The 21,350-nt window shown below is 45.1% G+C and overlaps 1 protein-coding gene across 2 annotated transcripts in view; it reads left to right on the forward strand.

Annotated features, from left to right (window-relative positions):
* Positions 1-21,350, forward strand: part of LOC119442871 (cell adhesion molecule-related/down-regulated by oncogenes) — a 312,322-nt gene that overhangs the window by 19,334 nt on the left and 271,638 nt on the right. The gene's annotated exons all lie outside the window — the stretch shown is intronic.

The following is a 21,350-nucleotide window of genomic DNA, read 5'->3' on the forward strand; positions in this document are numbered from 1 at the left end:
CAGTCTACAGTTTTGCAACACAAGACTACAGTGACTAGCAGTTTATGGCCGCTGTACTGAATATTGAACACAGCTATTGAACACTGACTAATGAAACACGGGACGGAATCTTAAAGTTCTAAAGAAAACTACGCACATATATACAGGGTGCTTCAGCGAACACTTTCAAAAACTTTTAAAGGCTGCCTGTGGCAGATCGCGAAATTCTAGTTCATGAGCTGGTCTACTCAAAGAGGCGGACATTACTTACACAAAAAATGAAATGCATAATCAAATAATTAACTAAAATTTGCTAATTAAGGTTTAAGCTAATTACCTTATGGTCCATATTGCAATTTACAAATTCTAGCCGCGGAGTTCGCAAAGCAGATCCACTTGGAACGAATTCTCAGGATGACACCAGTTTCGACATGAGTATCTCCGAACTTTGCGGAGAAATCCATTGGCGTTCTACTTTCTTATCAAAACGTTGTTTTATGCAATTGAAACACAAAAGTAACTTCGCAAAGTTCGGGAATTAATACCTCTAAACTGGTGTCGTCCTCAGAATTCGTTCCTAGTGGATCCGCCTTGCGAACTCCCCGGCTAGGATTTGTAAATTGCAATGTAGACCATAAGGCAATTAGTTAACAACTTATTAGCGAAGTTTATTTAATTAGTTGATTATGAATTTCAATTTCTTGTGCAAGTAATGTCCACCTCTTCGAGTAGACCAGCTCATGAACTAGAATTGTGCTATCTGCCACAGGCAACCTTTCAAAAATGTTGAAAGTGTTTGCTGAAACACCCGGTACGTTTGTACGCACTGCCACTCGCGGTGCTAACACGGTTCACGCGAACCACAAGGGTATCGGGTCCACTCTTTCTTTCTCTGCTGTGACAGCGATAGAGGACAGTGGGCCGAACCTTGCTTCTAGCAGCAGCGGCAGCAAAAGAGTGCGTGGCCCGAGAGCTTGTTACTGGAACTGGGAGATTGATCTTCGATCACGCCTTCCGATCTCTCCACCGCGTACCGTTGCCCTCTTTGCGACTCAAGTTTGCTGCGCCAAGCACAAGGTTGTCTTTCTGCATGGCACGTGTTTCCTTTTACCGCAGCAAAGCGGTTCGCCGAGGTGCCCCTCCGCCAAGTTTATAACGCCCCGTTATGTGTTATATCATTTCGCCCAGCCGCCGAGTGCCTCCCCGCTGCTCCTGGTCGGCGAGCTATTGCCAAAGCGGCTTCGACACGATCGCTGGCCGGGAGAGACCTTTGTTTCCGCGAACGTGGTTCGTCCGAAAAATAAAGTCAGGCACAGCGGCGATATATAAAGGCAGACGAAAACATAACACACGCCTCTCACCAGGCTTTTAGCCCTTCTCATGCGTGCTCTTAATGTGTTCATTTTTGTCTAAGTGTCTTTATCTTCCCTTTTCCTGCTCCTCGTTGCGCCTGAGCGTCTCTTGCTGGTCTCTCCTGTTGTATGCCTCCCGTATATTATATATATATATATATATATATATATATATATATATATATATATATATATATATATATATCTTTGTTTCGCGCTTCCAGCGCCGAGATTCATTCGTGGAGAATATGTCGTGCGAGCCACGGAGACGACGTCGCTGACTGCAGTGAGGGTAGGAAAAAAAAAAGAAAGGAGGTTCCTGGTAAAAGGTTTTCGTGTTTTGTCCCTACCCGTCGAGGAAAAGAAGGAAAGGCCTTGGTGAGGAAAGGTCAAAATGACTTTGCGGTGCACGCTGCCGCGATGGCCGCCATTACGGTAAATTGAGAGGTCGCTCGAGGAGGAGGATCGAGAACAACAGCCTTTGTGACGCAAAATCAAAACGAAAGAAAAATAGACGAAGGAAAAGAGAAAGAAAGTAAACGTTTGGCCCGTGCTTTGAACAACCGGCATTGAAACATAAAAGTAAGTGCTGTAAAAATGACCGTAATGGCTTCTTCGCCGTACCTTTGCTGTCTCTTTTAGCTCGTCGTTGTTTCCTGTGTGTGCATGCGGTGGTTCGATATTTCCTTGGGACAGCGATCATTGTTTCGCGGTGAATTTCGCCCTCCCCTGCTCTTCGTTCCCGTAAAGTCGTCTGGTTTAGCTCGTTTGCGAGCGCCCCCTCATCCACCTGCCCCAATTGTTGGAGCACGCACTCTCTCCTTGTTATCACCACATGTGTCGGTGGTGCTAAATGTGACCGCAGTGCAGCATATTGCAATCAAGGTGTCTGTCGCGCTTTGTTGCCTCGCGGGAAGCACGGCATGACCGCCTTCTACGCAATTTACAGTGACTTAACTGGACCTGGTTATCACACCATCATCGCGTGAGTTCGGCACGCCTTAGAGAAAACAGTAAAGGTGAATATTAAGTATACCTGTTTCAATATGTTACGCTTCTGCAATAGCAAACTTTCCACTCTTATTGTGAGAGAGAGGAGGCTTGGTAATCTTGAAAAGGCGTAGAAACAATAGACCTAGCGGTGGCGACGGCTCCCCGTAATTGTGGCACCGGAACTTCGTGACGTCATGCATTTTGGCAGCATGTACTCGGAATTAGAGAGCAGTTTTTTGCATGGAAAGGACAATATCAAATACCAAAAGAAGCAATCATTTAACCTAGCAAGTTTTGAGAACTATTCCTGTGTTTGAATGGCCGAAGATGAAAACGAATAAGTGCCTCAAAACTGTGGCATCACACTGAGGCAACGGCGGTAACGTTCCGACATGAATATCAATCTTGCTGGTATCAATACCAATCACTAAGCGGGTGAAAGAAAATAATTTGAAATATAGGGAAATCCCGCGATGTCACCATGCGCTGCTTTGTTGTCTTATTCACGGCTTCCAGCCTGTTGCTGGAGACAATCAGATCGAGATAAGGCGCGGATTTTCACCATTCCGGCTTTCCAATAATACGGTGGTAGTGATGACGTCAGTGCATACGAGTGATGTCACCGTACGCCATTTTGTTGTCCTATTTGCGGCTTCAACTGTGCTGCTGGAGATAAGCGGATCGAGATAAGGCGCAGCTTTTCCCTGTGCCTGCTGTACAACAGTGGTTCTCTTCGGTTATTCGTCCCTTACAGTCCCGGACTGCCGAGGCCTTGCTTGCTGCCAATGAGCGTTGTGTATACAGTGTCTCGGACAATCCAGGATTGTCAGAGACGGATAATCGAAGCGGAAAAACATGGCGGCCTCGATGACGTCAATGCATCCACGTAACGGGACCTAAGGCCATTTTGTTGTCCTATTCATGGCTTCAACTGGGATGCTTCTGATAAGCGGATCGAGATAAAGCGCATGTTTTCGCCGTGCTAGCTGTACAACAATATGGTAGCCTCGATGACGTCAGCGCATCCCCGTGACATCAGCGTACGTCAATTTCTTGTCCTATTCACGGCTTCAACTGCGCTGCTGGAGATACGCGGATCGAGATAAGCCGCGGCTTTTAACGGTACCGCTTGTACAACAGTGGGCCTCTTCGATAATTCGTTCTGACAGTACCGGACTGCCGAGGCGTTGCTTTCAGCCAATGAGCATTGCGTATGCACCGTGTCGGCATGTCCGGGATGGTCAAGGACGGACAACTGAAGAGTCCCAACATGATGGCCTCGATGACGTTAGTGCACCCACGGGACCTCACCATACGCCATTTTGTTGTCCTATTCACGGCTTCCACTGTGCTACTGGGGATAAGTGGATCGACATGAAGTGCATCTTTTCACCGTTACTGGCTGTACAACAATATGGACGTCCTGCTGACGTCAGTGCAGCCACCTGACGTCAACGTACACCATTTTGTCGCCTTCTTCATGGCTTTCATTGTGCTGCTGAAGATAAGCGGATCGAGATAAAGAGCAGTCTTTCACCATGCTGGCTGTACAACTTTATGGAGGTCTCGATGACTTCAGTGCATAACCCTTGTAATCAGTGCATTATGCCGGCGCAGGAAAGCCTTGCCGCACATAGTGATATTCAGGTGGTCCGGAAAAGCCAGTGTTTCTTTACAAAATGAAGCGCGCCGTGCGGCTGACAGCTGAACGCCGATGACTAAGAAGTAGTCCCAGTGACCGTAACGGAAGCAAATAAGGAGGAAGTTAGGTCCAGCCAATATGCAGTGTGTTCTGTCCAGGCCGTGAGTGCCATTGTGTTACAAATTTTGGCGCAATTGGCAGGTTGCACATAGAGGGGCAGATTACAAATCGGTGAACAACCAAGCACTATTGATTCTTTTTCCAACGCTGTAAATTGGCAACAAACCGACAAAACCAGTGAGTTTTAGTGAGAAAGACCAGCTTCAAGCTGAGGCTTACGTGGGAGGTGCCACATGTGTTTGTATATAAATACTGTAATTATTAGTCTTCGAGGAGATGTTGGTGCCTGTAGCAGGTTACTCATGTTTTTCTTAATCGGCAGATATGCACTAAACGATGTAAAGGTTTCTATATAAAAAAGATTGGTATATGTGTCTCTTTTAGAGATGATTTTCTCATACTTATCTATTGCTTATCCTACTGACTATTGAACTGCTGTTCATGTTAACATTAAAGACTTGTGTCCAATCACAGATGCTGCAGAACCTGCCCTGTTCACACAGGGCACACACGTAACAAGACAGTTGCCAATATTTCTAAAAAAACATCTAAGAAAATCAATCCAGCACTACACTGCTTGTTCTACTAAAGGCTTATTGAGTTCGCTTTACGTCCTTGTCGGTCGGCGCAAGCATATACGAAAATGCGGTGGTTTCCCGTACGCGGTAGCTCGGAGTTCAGCAGCCATCCGAGAGCGACAGAAAACGGGAAGACCGGGGTTGGAGTCCGAGTGACTGAAAGCAGCCCGAGTCTCGCGCAACCTCTCTGTGGCGTTGCGAAGCAACGTTATGTTGTAAGCGCAGCAGCCCTGTATATACGCGCTTTCGGCCACCGCATCCAACGGCGCCTTCACTGCCGTGACGGTCGTGTTATCGGTGAAGCCGGACGTCCGGGCATCCAGTTTGTAAAGCGGTTTGGGATATACCAGCCTGTGGTTATCTCTTCCAACAACCGGCTATGACTTCTCGTGCCGACGAGAGTGGACATGTTATTCTGTCTGCTCCTGGCAAAGACGTGCTTCACCGCTTTATCGGCGTGCACGGCAGCATGTGGTGACGTTTGTGTTCTTTGGAAGGGCAGAACGTGATAACTTCAATGCCGGACAACTAAACACTCATGAAAGAAAATACGACGCTCTTGGCATAACTTGCGGAAGACTACACTGGCAACAGCTTTTTCTCATGTATACTTTATTCATGCATGTTACAAAGTTTGTTTAAATTCGTGCATGCACCTACATGCAAGAAACTCTGTCCGTGAATGTATACTGCCGCGGGGCTCTTCTCCTCAGCTTGTTGTTCTGGTTTAGCAGGATTTTGGTGCTTACGTTATTTCACGTTTGATTCTTGCTGTAAATGGGCTGAATCTTCTCAGCTCCGTCGCAAGACACCTCGCTCCCTTCTTTGGCTTGGTCTTTTTTTTCTTTGGTGCTTTTTATCGCTATTTGCCACGCTGTTGACAGTACGCGTTTATGTCGTAGTCTTCTTTTTTGGCACTGCGACATCCGCGTTCAGCTTACTCCTATACGTCTATTGAGAGGAATGATCGGGCCAATTTTGATAGTCCATGCACTTGGAGATGCGGCGGGCAAATCACAGAAGTTGTGCACGATGTGGGGCTTCACATTCATAATGCTTTTCCAATAGGAGCTAGGTCTATACAGCTGTCGCTAAGCAAGCGGGAAGTGGTATTCATATGTCAGTTGTCGACAGCATTTGCATGATTCAAACTATATTCCGTGGCAAAGAAATAACTTTTGAACCATATTTTGTGTGAGTGCCCATTATGTGAAAATCGAACGCTGGCTCTTCGGATCAGTTTAGGCAATTTACATGACAGACCTTTTACGACAGGCAAGATGCTGCGGCAATGTCCTCGTCCGTCTGCGATGCACTGTAAAATTATAGAAGTGCTTCCGTGTTTCTTCAAATGCAGATATGCATATATGACCGGTTGTGAGGGACTGATCGATGACCATGTGTATGCGTGCGTGTTGTGACCATTTTCTTTCTCTCCTTCTATTCATATTTTAATTCTGTCTCCCTTGGTCTGTGCAGGGTAGTCGACCGGGCTAAGTCTAGTTAACTGCCTTGCCTATCGCTATCACTCTTTTCTGTATCTGTATTCTGGCAGAAATGGCGATAAACACGCGGGTACTCCAGCCTTCCCATCAATTCGAATTGTCAGAGTAGTCGCATTGCAATTTGGAATAGTTGATGCGAGAAAGCCGGTGACAGAGGATTGCGTCATGCAAAGCAATGCTTCGACTCGCCGCTCTGTCTGCAGTTTTTCATTCCTGCGATGTAGAAAAAGTATATCTTTTTAAAATCTTGCTTTTGAGTTCGACGCACGTTGTGCGACAGACGAAGAAGAACGTGTGCTCCAAGATAAGCAAGCGTATACTTACCTAAGGTGGAATAAACACCATATGAACGACTAACGTTCTCTTCAGATATTCATTACGCGCTCTTTTTGCCTAGGAACATTTCATAACTTTGATATCTGCGATACGAGTTTGGGTTTACTCGACGTTGCATCGAAATAATATCTGCAAGGCTTTCATATATTGTTTCCGCTAAAGGAAAATGCATTTCAGTGTTTGCGTCATCAGCCTATATTTATGTGTTTGCATATTGATCCTCAGATGCACCATATTGGATTACTCTGGGTGTTCCTGAGATTTTTTTTTAATTTGAGAAACCACTTCTCTTCTGTAGACGTCTAACGATAGCGGCGTTTTCTCGACATTTGAAGGCAGCAGAAAAAAAAAAGTGCTGACAATAAACAGTCACAAAGTAATCATTCCGCTGAATTTAATCTGTTTACGCAATACACTGCTGAAGATATTTTCAGGCACTTTTATGCAGATCAGTTATATTAAAAGTGGCAGCACCATGCAGCACGCGAAGAAAATTTAAGTGTTATCTGCAAATACGGGCCACCGATTGTTTGTATGCGGCCGTCGTTCATGCTGAGCTTCTTCTGCAGACGTCGATTGCCACTGAAGCTATACGGATGCATGAGGGGAGTTTCTGTTCCTTTATTTCTCTTAAGGTCGATGCATCCGGCGCCGTTCGCGAAGTCAATTGTCAGTGAATAGCAGACGCTGCACGCTTGCTTTTTGTCGGAGCACATTATTTTAGTGCACGCTACTGGAGTGCATTCGAGGCACGCTCGGAATAATTTACCATGCAATTTCTTCGCGATAACTGCCTCAACTTTTGCCCCGCCGACAGTTATGAGGTCAAGATGGCCCCGAGGTTCCGAAAAAACGGTCACATCCTTGCATAGGCTTAGGAAACATAATGCCCTTTTTGAAATTTCTGGTCAATATAAAGTCAAGTCAAACAAAAGTTTACGGGTATTTGAAAGATAAAAGAAAGGTGTTAATCTCCTTCCGAAATGTTTGGCCACACTGAAAGTGTGGGATGCCTTTTATTGCCGGCATATCGTGTTCTCATGCGTTATGTAAAGCAACTTCCTCTATCACAAAATACAAAATTCACGGACTCCTACAGCGTGATACTAGGGCTTCATCCACGTTAAAAGTAAAGGTGACTCGAAACTTGGCTTTAACTTTTTACGAGAGGAAAAGATTCACCGGCGTGCAGTCGTGCCTTGCCCAGCGGTTTTTATTGAAACATATTATGTACGTACTTAACGCATATGCTATCCTGCACATGGTACTCGACTTTGTAAAGCTGAAAATGAGAAAATGAAGAAAATGTTGTAGCCTCGTGATGGCCCGCATCTCGCATGTTGTAACGTGGTTTCTACACCGCGTGGACGTCACAGCAAAGCTGATAGCAAAAGGGCGAATTAATTTTTAATGTCGAGGCGGGAAAAACCTACGCCTTGAAAATTTAACCCCTGCAACTATGACGCAACGGCGCAAGCATTTTCTTGACTAGAACGATTTTATTTACTGCGTTTTAGAACTCGTAGTCAGAAACGTATTTCAAAACACAATTTTATGAATATTACAATAGGTCGGAATCCTGATGTATAACCGTGCTTAAGGTTAATCGCATACGGAAGGTATTATAAATGGATCTCATTGTGAAAATGAATCCATAAGTTTTCCATCAATTGTGCAGCGAATAGTGCTGGCGCAGATTCAGTGCGCCGACATCACCTTTATACTGTGCAACGATAGAGAGAGCTAGATAAAAGAAAATTGTCGAAGTGGATTCCCAATAAGAAATTGTCCCTTTTATTACGTCCTCAGCGCGATACATAAATTCCTACAAGAAGTCTGCTCTCTGGCGCTCTTTGGCGCTCTTTGGGATTTGATTTTGGTAGATTGATTTCACATTGGTAGACATTAAATACCCCGATGAATGTTCGGATCAAACAAAAGAACGCTTACAATGGCAGCATACCTTCAAAAATGTGTATCCCATGGCGACTATGACCAGGATGGGCATAAGGCTTAGTGATATTGCTGTGCTTGGTAGCACTGGGTCATTTTGATACTGCCAAAACTCTAAATCAGTCTCTAAACAATAACATATGTAGCAAAGATTGGCGAGAGCATGAAAACATACCACAATAGGTGATGTCGAAAATATGGCAGCTATGACGTGTTTATGGCTCTACAATTGCTTTCGAAACATGCAGCTTGCGATAGTACAGCCTTTTTTATCTGTTTCTGGCACTCACAGGAAGCGGTTCCTGGGCATTGAGTATATAGGCTCATTCATATGACAATCACGATGACTCATACCTTCTTTTAGACGGCACCTGTAAAGGTAAGCTACACTCTGTAGAAACTTAAGGCAAAGGTGCGAAGAATCTTGAACACCTCGTAATGTCGATTATAGTCACTCTTAAAGATGATTCAAGAAAACAAGAAGATGTAGCAGGATACAAGGTTGGGCAAGTCGGTGAACCATGATTCAAAGCTCGAAAGGTATAGTGCGAAGACAAACGAGGTTGAAGAAAGTGGTGTCGTTATTCATCTAAATTATTTTCTCTTCCATTTGCACGCTTTCGCTTGGAAGATTGTGAACGTGTGGCTGACAGGTTATGACGGCGGTATCAATGTAGTACAAAAGATGTGCTTTAGTCTTGGAACTTGGGAAGTAAGAAACCCCTCGTTATTGAACCAGTCAAGGAGAGGAGACATTTTAACATACCAGTTAATGAAGTAAAAATGCAATGGGAAAAAATCGAACCTCGACACACAGAGTGAAATAGAACTGATGGTGAAACGAAACAGAAGCCGACAAAATTTAAATCGATCATAATATTAAACTCAAAGGCAGAAATATACACACTCCAGTAGAGAGGCGGCCTGATAAGGTGTAAATATACTGCGTAAACATCGTTCTAGATTACAAGAGAAACCAGCAGATATGACAGAGAATTCATTTGATTGAATGTTTGCGTGTCCTTTCCTCCGCCTTACGCCCACCAAAGTCTTAGTACGTGGGAAGCAGTACTTTGTTTCTCAGCATAAACAACTTAACATTTGCCGTGCCACCAAGCACAAAACGTGTGATTTCAATGCACCTACAATATGAGCCTAATAAATTGATTATTAGAATGCTAGAGAGAAATTATACACCTTATTTACAAAAAAAGAAGAAGAAAAAACATTGAAGCCGTCAGTCCAGGGCTTCTCTGGTGTTATTCCTGAGTGTGATACTTTGATAAATTCTACCGGTGCACTTGGTCTAGGTAGGTCGTGCGTGGCCTGATTTAGTCACCCAACTGTGGGCGCATATCAAGAAGGTTAACGAAGTGGGATGCGAGCGTTGTGTGAGTGGTGATGGGGAGCATTCTCATATGTGCAGTGTTAGGCTGTCATCCACATCGCTTACAAGGTGACGTGTCCTCAACCAATAGTTCGTAGAATTTGTGTATGTCCGCTAATGGGAGTAATATATTTATTCGGGATTATCGCAATAATGTGCCCTGTTCAAGTTTTAAGTATAGCTCTTTGGATATAGCATTTTATTGCATTCGAATCATCAATTGTTTCATCATAAGGAAATCTACGCCACGCTGGCATTGTTCAGCTTCCAGTCTTGATTATTTTGCAGCGATAGCTGATAATTGTATTTCGTTTAAATTTTGTGAGGTACGCGCAGGTACAAACACCACATTTATCAAAACCATCATCACCATGCTTTCATGCGCGAAAGAAATAACTCACCAGAAATGAAAAGGATTTGTCCTCAAATATGTGTGACATGATCATTAAGTGTGCATGTGATGCGTCGTGCGTTCTTCAAGTTATCTTCGCCGTAAAATCATTACCGTTGTCTCGCCACCGCCATCGTCATCGCCGTCATCCATCCAGCTACCGCTGCTTTAGGTTGCACGAAAGGCTTTCCTTTACGTGGACCTCTATAATTTTATTAGGTTTAAAATATATGTAGTTTAAATTGAATCGAACTTTGACTTTACACATTTATCAACTCGCTTATGTTGTAGCGCCCTAATGGCTGCTTTGGGTAGCGTAGCGCAAACTATTCTGCCTGTCCCGCAAAGTCTCACCAAACGTCCTTTGTCATCACCAGAACAAAGCGGAAAAAAAATTATTTTCGTCGAACAAGGAACCGAGGCAGAAGTCTTGAGATCCTGTGACCGGCCTGCGCTTCCACCAATTAGTGCTGCTAGCGGAAGACGCGGCGCGACTTTTAGCAAGGTCTCAACTACTAAGAGGAAGCGTGAGGTGACAAGTGACTCATCCCCTAAACTTCCAGTAACGAGACAGACGGAGGTAAGGATGGCCAGAAGAGCAGAAAGTGCTACTACTAGGCGTGAGGAGACAGGACAAAGACGGTATCATGTCGCCGTGGATAACGCGATTAGTACAAAGGCACGCTGATGAGGTTGGAGGAAGCATTTGGTGATTAGACTTGCTACCAGATACAGCATAATCAGTCATCTTTTATCATTACTTCTCACGGGTAGACGTGGGGAGGGGGTGGTGGCAAGTGGGGTCGGTACAGCATTTTTCTTCCGTGTCACCCTCGCACTTCACCTTCCAACTAATGGTGTAACAAACCAGATCATCCAACCTGGTTCTGGTTAGGTTCTTCTCTTTCCTATTCTACCTTCCTTTCCACATTATTCACTTCATGTCTGTATCTGGTAACTTATTTTCACAATGTACCACTATTAATGTTGTTTCAATTGATTTTCCTCGAAATGTTTGTTTTCTTGGACAATCTTACCGCGCGATTCGGGGTCGATTCCCCAGAGTGGGTCGCGCTAATTCACTGAAGAACATCCAGTCAACTTCGACCATGTAAAAGGAGTTCTGCAATGTGCCTGGCACACATCAATAGAACACAATTTCATAAGAGGAAACTGCATACAAGGCGTCTTTTTTTAACATCATGAACTTTTTTTTAGACCTCCGGTGTCAGATATCACAAGTTACTCCTTGAGATAGATTACTAAAAAAGTAGACATTACGCGCTGACGAAATTTAAACCCATTCCTAATAAATATTGGCCCTTTTTATTGAATACACTTTCAGTCGAGGTACAATGATCATCATGTACGTGTTCTTCCTTAATCGTTCTTGCCGGTTTGCTCGCTGCTTACAGTGAAAGTGTACGAGGACTAGCTCAGGAAGAATAACTTAGTGCTAGAATGCCGCTTATGGAACAATACGTGGCATGAAGCTACATTCCTTTGAAAGCAAAGCGTTTCTGCTTTTTTTGTTTACAACGTGCATTGTCACGCTAACATAGCTTGATAAGGTGTTAAGGGGGACAAGATACTAATCGAATGTTGTTTGAGGACACCATATTGAAGTCAATATTGCGATACCTGGTTACCGACGCACGAAGACTGTATAGCGAGAGATTCAAAGAGAAATGTGGCGATGAGAAGCGAGCTGAAGGATAATAAGCGCACGGGGAGATACACGTCACCTGAGTTTTCTGTTTGTTCTTATCTGGCTTGTTTTGGGCGTTTCGTAACATACAGCGTTTATTCCAATCGGTAAAATTCCGTTTCTTGTATGCTACGCACCGCCACTTCGAACGTCTTTCTTCATGGCTTGTTTAACCAATGGGTGAAGCCAAAAAAAGACACTACTGCAAGCGACTGGCCCTTTGCTTCCTTAACTTGTTTTCACTTTACCAGGTTCGCTGTGTGCTCCGGGTGCACTGTACCACCCACCGTCGCGTGCCTATACAACGACGTCACAAAGAGCAGCAGGTCGAGAAGCTACACTGCAAGAATAAAGGCATGAAATACGAGTCGCGACGAGGGTTGCGCCTCGCGTAGCGACACGTCGTCATTTCCCCGCGCGGCCATTCGTGGACACGTCGGGAGATACGCGCCGACGCGTGCAGTCTTCGCTCATGGGAAGCGGCCCGGCCTGACACGGAAGAATCGGCGAAACGAGGCCCAGAAGATTCCACGCACCTTCTCCTGCCCTATTTGTTCTTTTTCTTCGTATTCCTTCTCCAGCGGGCCAGTGAGTCGAGGCGGTGCTCGCCTCCATCTCTGAGCCCATTCGCTTCAAGCGCCGCACTGCGTACGCCAGCAAGAGCAGAGAAGCGGGATTTGCCCGAAGAAGTTGTCACCTTCGTGTAGGGACAGCTAGCTACGCGCCAAGGCTAAACCTGGCCGGGCAGCTGTCATCCCTTGATTGCGTATGCTCAGCTTGGCTCATGTATCGCCTACGTACTAGGTGCTCTTCTCAATGTCCGTTTATTTATTGTCGTTTCGCATATTTTTCTTTCTTTCTTTCTTTCTTCTTAGGGGAAGGAAAGTTTGGTTTGAGTGATGAACGCGGTGTCTATCGAGGTTCCCTTTTTTTTTTTTTTGGCAATGGGGCGTAGAAAGTAGCGCTGAAGTGAGATTTGGTAAGGTGAAGAAAAAAAGCCCCTTTGCGCTTGTGAATTTATTTCCCTCAAGAAAAAAACATGTAGGCTTGCAAGCAATAATATTAAAACTTCGGGACAGGCTGATTCAAATCAGCCCCCCACCCCCCCTCCCTCTTCTGCTTCTTGATATTTAACTGTCACGCTAACATGGTAAACCGTTTAGTGAGAAGCATGTAAGACAAATTTGCAGCAAATGAAATTAAATGCTACGAAACATTAATGTTTCCAAACGTGCTTGCTTAGTAAGCAACTTTTCTCACACGTTGAACTAAAAAAATAAAAAAAACGTCAGCATAATTCAATGGGAACGTTAAATATGCATTCTGTGAAGTTTTACTTTATCTACTTATTTAGAAAATACATAAAAATTATGCATGCCATTGTCCATTTGCCTCTTATTTAGCTAAAAAATAGGTTCTCTGAATTACCAATCCTTCCCGTCACGATTGAGTGGGCTAAATTACCCTGGCGTGTGACTTTATCAGAGCGTAAGAGGATAGAAGGTATCTTGACCGTATCATTGGATGCCGGCATGCCATCCCTCATCATTCACGTCCAGGTCGTGCATCCTATACTATTTCACATCGTGTGTACTTATCTCGTTCCCTACGTATTTGGCAGTGCTGCCCTACGACTGTTTAGTCATCGAACAACTTGCGACTGGTGCACATTTTTTAAGGACTTTAGTGTTGTACCAAGAACACTGCGCTGAGCCACACTAAATCAATGGCGCACGCCGTCCAGAGGAATAACGAGTAGCTCCTTCACAGCAACAAACCGCCAGGTTCGCAACAAAATGTACGTGGCTCCGGGTTCAGCAGCGCTGTCGCGACTTGGCGTTCGTGACAGCATCCCGTTGTCAAGAGCCCTCGTTCAGGGCGCCGCATTCTCGCATTCTCTCGCCAACGACAGTCACCCGGACGCTCGAGAGTCATAGCCCGACGTCCGGGTTAGGTAATTGGCGATATGTTTAGCTTCCCGCTTAGGGCGGATTGACACAGCTGGCGGTACGACTGATTCATTCCTTTGGACTGAGTGTTACGTGGCTCAGCGGTACTGATTCAAGGCTATGACAGGCCACCACAAAATAGTTGCTCACGATGCGATTCGGTGCCAGTGATTCAGGTCACGCTCAGTCTGCAAAGTGAATGGGATCTCAAGTTGGACGTGTCCTCAACGCTAGGCGCCGAGAGGCGTTCTTCACAGCATGCGTCGTCCAGATGGCAGCGCAGTGTGTTTCCCCCTTGGCACGTGTATCGCTGCTAGTCTAACACTATTTCTTCGGCATGATTTGTTGACGTGGTGGCCTCTCGCAGTGTTTGACGCCGTGGCGTTGAGTATTGTTCTTGTTCCAGTCAGGATTAAGCCAACTATTAGTTCTCTGCATTCATTTCGCATTTTTAAATTGTGTATCACGCAACCACTATACTTCTTTCTTGTCTGAGATTTACCGAGCCGTATTCAAAACATCGCTTCGTGCATTCTAACTGGTAATTCAACACGTACTTTTGATCCAATTAAGTGCGAGTTGTTTGTGCTGTTACGTGATTGGTTAATTGACAAGGACTTCTTATTTTAGTGGACAAGTCACACAGCACAATATTTTTCTCTTCACTGCTGTGGAGTGGCCGTGGCATAGACTGCCACAATTAGAGTAGCTGGCGCCTCTAAAGGCGCCAACCTTTCCTTTAAGTTTATATAAAAAAGTGGCTAATGAACTGAAGGTTCTTCGCTACTTGCTACGTGGCAGTGTTTGACGCAAGCGTAGTCTCGCGTCAAATCGGCGAAATTATGTTCTTCGCCACGAGGGAAGCGAGCGCCGGAGGACGAAGGCGCCTAGAAGTGGTGAAGTGAATCGCTGCGTTAGCGCCCTTGCCGGTTGTGCTTCGACGCCGCAGTGCTCGCTGTGCATGTTCGTGACGCCCATACGCTTGCGCGTAACCCGCGTTCACGAATTGAAACGTCACCTGTCACTTTTTTGTACTTGAATCTTTCTCTAACGGATATACATTATCCAGATTTTGGCTACAGACAGGCCAAAATGACGTTTGCTGCACATGGAAAGAAAAGGAACACGAGACTTTCGCAGCTCAAAACTTAGGAGTATTTATGACTTTGTTGTGAAACTCGGACTTAAGACGCTTACTACACCACTTATTTGTGCGAAATTTAGCTGAAGCATCGGAGTGCACACAAGATTTTCCGTCTTGCTGGCCCTGTTCCTTCTTTTGTCCTCGTTTGTCATGTGCTATATACACTGGATCATGCAATACCATTTCGCCCAAACCTCTACGCTTGTATGCAAATACAGCCGCTAAACCGGTATTCAAATACTTACACGTGACTCGCCACTCGCCAATATTCCAATCCAGCCGTAATCATTGTCTTTTATTAGCATCAACATAGCAACACACTGAGTGAGGATGCAAGCAGTAAATTGTAGGCAACCAATTTGATTGACTTGGCACCAGGAAGGATAACGATGAAATATGATTTCCTACCAAAGCGCACCCATGTAGGACATAACTTATTTCCTTCTAATATCGAAGGAGAAATTTACACCAAATAACTGCAATCATTAATATTTTATGCAGTGGTCTGGTCCGGCATTATGCACGCGGGCTCGTAAACATGAGCTACACAGCGGAGCAGCTATACTACCGAAAGAAGCCTATGTTTTTCTTTGACGCCACATACATGCAGTGGTGGCTACGCCCGGGTAATTATGGCCCATCTTCTCGAACTAGGACGAGAAAAGAAATACCATACCTCAGTGACTGATTAATTTTTCATACAAGTTACTGACAACAGCGGTCTGAAATTTGCTAAAATTATGGAACTATAGTAGCCCGCCGCACCAACATATCAACTCTCCAAGCTACTAAGAACTTGCGCAATGTACTCAATGCGCAGGTTATGATGGGAGCAAACGGGCAAACCAACAGATGTGTTCTGCCCACTCCTTTTACAACTGCTGCTTTTTCACAACTGCGTTCACACGTTTATTTAACGGCGTTTCATTCCCGTTGACCACTAAATGAAACGCAGTTGCACTATTCCCTTCTTCTTTCTTCTTTATGGGGTTTTACGTGCCAAAACCAGTTATGATTATGAGGTACGATGTAGCGGAGGCTTCCAGATTAATTTTGACCACCTGGGGTTCTTTAACGTGCACTACAACGCAAGCACACGGGCGTTTTTGCATTTCACCTCCATCGAAATATGGCCGCCGTGGCCGGGAATCGGTCCTCCCGCGACCTCGTGCTCAGCAGCGCACTATTCCCAAAGCATGTAAATTACAGTTTGAATAGGTGGGTTGATCTTGAGAGGCATAACGGCTGTGCGTATAATATATATATATATATATATATATATATATATATATATATATATATATAGTCTTTTCTGCATCGTCACATTGATCCCGAGCCCAACATAAGTTTGCGTATAAAGTATAAAGCGTAGAACAAGCACTTGATACAATGTACAGATGCATCCACGCACCTTTAACAATTACCACGCAGTGACATCGCAAAAGATGGGTCAGTTGAGAGGGCTGAAACCTTAACATATTTTACCCTTCAGTATCAGCCCTCCACCTACATGGTGTGTGTGTGTGCGCGCTCGTGTTCGCGCGTGTGCGAGAGAGAAAGAGAGAGAAAGAGTGAGTGAGGGAGTGAGTGAGTGAGAGAGAGAGTGAGTGAGTGAGGGAGTGAGTGAGTGAGTGAGTGAGTGAGTGAGTGAGTGAGTGAGTGTGAGAGAGAGAGAAAGAGTGAGTGAGTGTGAGAGAGAGAAAAAGAGTGAGTGAGTTTGAGAGAGAGAGAGAAAGAGTGAGTGAGTGTGTGAGAGAGAGAGAGAAAGAGTGAGTGTGAGAGAGAGAGAGTGTGTGTGTGCGCGTGTGCGCGTGCGTGCGTGCGTGCGTGCGCGCGCGCGCGTGCGTGCGTGCGCGCGCTGGTAGAGAGAGATAAATGTACAGAACGCACAGCTGGTTACCATAGTGTAGGGGAACAAAAGGGTATGAAAGATGAGAGAGAAAAAAAAGGAAATGAAGTAAATAAGGTAAATATGAACAATATAAAACTGTCAGTGTTCACGCTGTTTCACATTCTGGTAATGGGCCTTTGTCACACACTAGAGTAGTCTAGCGTCCAAGAATTTCGGTTTGTGTGAGCGGGCAGTAATCTAACTGGTCCCGCTAGCAGATTTCACATGTGTACTACATAAGGGCAGTTGATCGCGTAGAGGTGCCAGTCAGTCCGTGTCCAGTAGCAAAAGCTGGCAAAACGCCCTATTTGCAACTCAGCACTTCCCGATCCAATACAGGAAACGTGACAGGGGTCTTGCTGGTTCAGCCGGTGGTTCAATTTGGCCGAGTGCAAGTTTATTTCTTCTCTTTTTTCCCACTCCCTCCGAGAATGGAGCCCGCCGTGGTGGAAAAGACGCATTAACCGCACAAGCCGAGCTATATCCACGTCCTCTCTACGTGCGCGGGCAGCAGGAAGGGAGCGCTCTCACCAGCAACGAACAAGTGGAAGCCGGCAGCCCGATCCGAACGGGCCGAATGAACGGTCGGTCGCTAACAGATGACCGTCATTCGTCAAAGTCGCCAAGGAATGACCGCCTCCCCCGCTCTCTTCCCAACCTCGTGTGGACTGCGTCCCCGATTTCCCTTCCTCTCGTGCCTTCCCCCTCACTGCCGGGATGACCAACTTTCTCTTTCGGCGGCAAAGCCCTCCTCCCCTTTCGGTCCCTAAAGCGTCGCTTAAGCCCTTGTTTCGTGCACCGAGGGTCCGTCGGCGTGCGAAGAGCCCAGCCCACGTGTCCGTCCTGCGGCCCGCGACCGAACTCAGTTGCACGCACAAACGCACAGACCTAGAGAGAGCGAAGGCGTGAAGGGCGTGAAGTATCGACGACTGTCGCGGTGGGAAAGCGCTACTCTGCGCGACGTGCGGCCTGCGGTTATGAGACGAGGCACCACGCTCGCACGCGGCAGATCGAGCGTAAACCAGCCTTCCTCCCCGGCCCCCACTCGTCGCTCGCTCGCTTTTCCGGGCCCCTCGGTCTCCTGTGATCCCCAGATTTGATTTGACCCTTCCGGCAATTGGGAGTTTCTCATCCTGCCACGTGCAACCCAGTTTTCTTCGTGTTCTTCCTCCTGCTACTCTCGGCATCCTGTCAAAGCCATGGCAGCCTGCGAACCATGGTGATCGTCCTTAATCTTTATTAGATGGGCTTCAGGCGTCTGCTGCGCTTGTAGGTGGCTTGCTTTGCGAGGACGATTGCCTTGAAAGGGCGAAGACTGAGGAGAACGGAGAAGAGAGGAATTTTTCTTGCTTTATTTTCGACGTTGACTGTTCGATTCGATGAAGACGCGCGTTTCTTAACGCTGCCGCGCGTTGCGTTGCGGAGCTCATGTGCGTACCTTATGAAAAATGGGGCCGATCAAGGCCTGCTGTTTTGCTCGGCCAGAAACGATTGCTCGGCGTTTCCAGAAAAATGTGCAGATCGATGCTTGTGATCGCGCAGCCTCCAGACGAAGCGAAGGTTGTAGGGCGCACTGGGATGCCTCAGCTGGCATTGGCGCCGATCATTATCGTCACATATACAAGAACTTGTTGTTGATTAACGATGAGGAGGAATTGAGAATTCTGCTTTCCCTCGATGCTGTTGCTGAGAAAATCTTTAATGTGGTGCGTAAGTCGCGGAGCAGTGTGTGTTACGTAAAATGGACCGTTGGCCACATCAAATAAATGCCAGGATCTCCTCTTTTTCTTCGACGTACCAGCTGCAAAATGTCTTGAAGAAATAGATGTATTATCAGTTTCCACTCGGCTTCTTGGTGAACCACTGACGACTATAATGTTCGTTCTTGAGAATTGCCTCGTTATTGTTTTTCGATCTCTTTATAGAACTGTGACACCAGATTCATCTTTCACTCTTCGTACTAGCAGAACAGTGCGTTCTTCTAGTGCATACAAGCGAACACTGCATGCCTGTCGACTTTTGCACATAAACATTCGTAAAAATGCCACGTACGTGAAAGGTGGGGGGGGGGGGGGGGGGTGCTGGATCATGCAATTTTGGGAACCTTGCCTTGAGCACACACCATCTGTGGCATACATACACACTTCAACAACAATGATTTAGATTTAGACGCAGTACAGAAGCAGTAGCGAGCATGGTACAGCAGAGGCAGAGGCTGACAAGCAACATACTGTTTTTAGATCACAGTGATACGTTCAGCGACGTTGCTGACCCCAATTTCAAATGTGGAATAAACTTGCTCGAAACAAGTAGCTTTCTGGTATATGGCGTCCTGCACTGCCACATGAACGCAGCACAAGTACCATCACCATTTCTTTTTCGGCATGCAAATTTTGCAATCTCGCACTGCCACATCTTTCAACACCGTTATAATGCCTTCACGAACCGAATTTTGTTTTCGTAAAACATGATGTAACATTCGTAAAATCATAGAACGGGTCCAAATTCGCAAGGTATGTTCATTAAGCTGTACAGCTTGGCGCTCATTCTTCGACAATGGTATTATTCTTTATGTATTTTTTCAGTTATTTATTTATTTATTGCCGCTGGATGATCAATTACAAACTATTTCTATGACTCTCCAGTGGGCACAAAGAGATGCGATTGCGCTTCTTTTTGTCTTATCACATGTTCGTGGGAAAAGAGAATAGCACCGGTCAGCACTTGGTGAACTTCACACGCACCCAGTATACCAGCAGCGCGTGTTCTGCGAGTAAATCCTCGTGAAATGTGAAACCAAGGCATTGATCCGCTTCCTCAGGTGAAATAGCAAGCTGGATGTGTTCCGATCAAGTTACTTGTTGCCTCTGGCGGGTACGTACATGCGCTTTTCATGTTTATTTTCTCTTTTATAGTTCGTAAACTTAATAAACTTCATTCTGAATATAGTTGTTATTTAGTATATTCGACACCAAACGTATATGGCGGCGTCTCTATCTGTCCTAACCGCGCCTTTTTGATACTTTTGGTTAAAATAAGCACACTTAATATTTGGCCCTTTCGTTCAAGATGCAATAGAGTGATTTTTTAGGAAACATATAGATGACGAACACTTCATATATGAGACCTTTTTCATGTCCACTATGTGTTAAGAATTCCTTCTCTACCAGCAAAGCGTTGATAAGCTTGGTTAGTCAATTACGTTAGCGATCACATTCCCAAATTTCGGCAGAAAGGAATTCACAATATCGTCCTGCAAAGGCTGAATAGGTCACTCGTCGTTATTGTCTATGTTTTCATTTTATTTGCGTCGTGTAACTAGATTATTTAATCGAAAAAGCTACGTAGACATGAATGCTAAGACGCGTTCAATAGCTTTTATTCTTTTCGAATTGTGCCACATTCGTCCCGTGGGTGTGATTACGTAATACTTCTCACACGTGCTCGGGAGACATAATTGGTTCCGATAAGATACTGCTTTATGTTTTAAATAACACAAAAATATAAATGGTGATCAGACTCAGAATCTCTTGTGCAGTATTTATGTTAAAAGTAGCTTTTCCCGAAAAATGCGCGCAGATCTCGCTGACATTAACCAGGCAGATGAAAAAGGAAACTTAATACTTCTTGTATTTGCACTTGTACTAAATATATAAGCTCTCTTGCATAATGTGTGAAAAAAAGAAAGGCGGCCACAGGATTAAGATGAAAACGCGCATGCATTAAAATAAGAGGGAATAGTTATTTTATGGTTGCAAAGCTCGCCTGAATAATTAGCTGCGAGAGACCACTTACTACTCTTCTACCAATAAACAGGATACATAATTTGACTGGACAGAAACATAAATTTTGCTGACGCTAAAAGCACGACCCCTTAACGCATGGTTGTCCCTACGCATCCGTTCACAGACAAAAGAAAACAAAAAACGTACACTGTGAGACCAGCTCATTGAACATGCAGAATGTAGTTTAGCCAAAAAATGGGCGTAAAACAAACAGAACACAATTGTACCGAGTGCATTACCATTAAACTTGTTTCTTTGGGGCCAGATTGTTTATTGTACCTGAAAGACTGAAATAATGATGGGCGGTGCCCAGAGCAATAGCAATACACAAATTTTAAACAGGTTTGCATCAAACGTAAAACAGAAGTGCGCGCGCGCTTCTGTTTTAACACGCACACACACGTTAGTATGTATTCTGCAACAGTGATGCATAAAATGCATCGTTTTGCATAAAATGAGAAAGCATGACTAATAAGCGGATGGCTAAAAACCCCACAATGCACTAATATATGGTTTTCATACACTTACGACAAGCACAAAAGTACACAACCTTTCCTAAATAAAATAAAACAGAGTTCACCAGCCCGTTGCATACGCAAGTTTAAAAATGTGCAGCCAAATAAAAACAAGAAAAGGG

This window comes from Dermacentor silvarum, chromosome 2 (assembly GCF_013339745.2).
Source record: "Dermacentor silvarum isolate Dsil-2018 chromosome 2, BIME_Dsil_1.4, whole genome shotgun sequence".
Lineage (NCBI taxonomy): Eukaryota > Metazoa > Arthropoda > Arachnida > Ixodida > Ixodidae > Dermacentor > Dermacentor silvarum.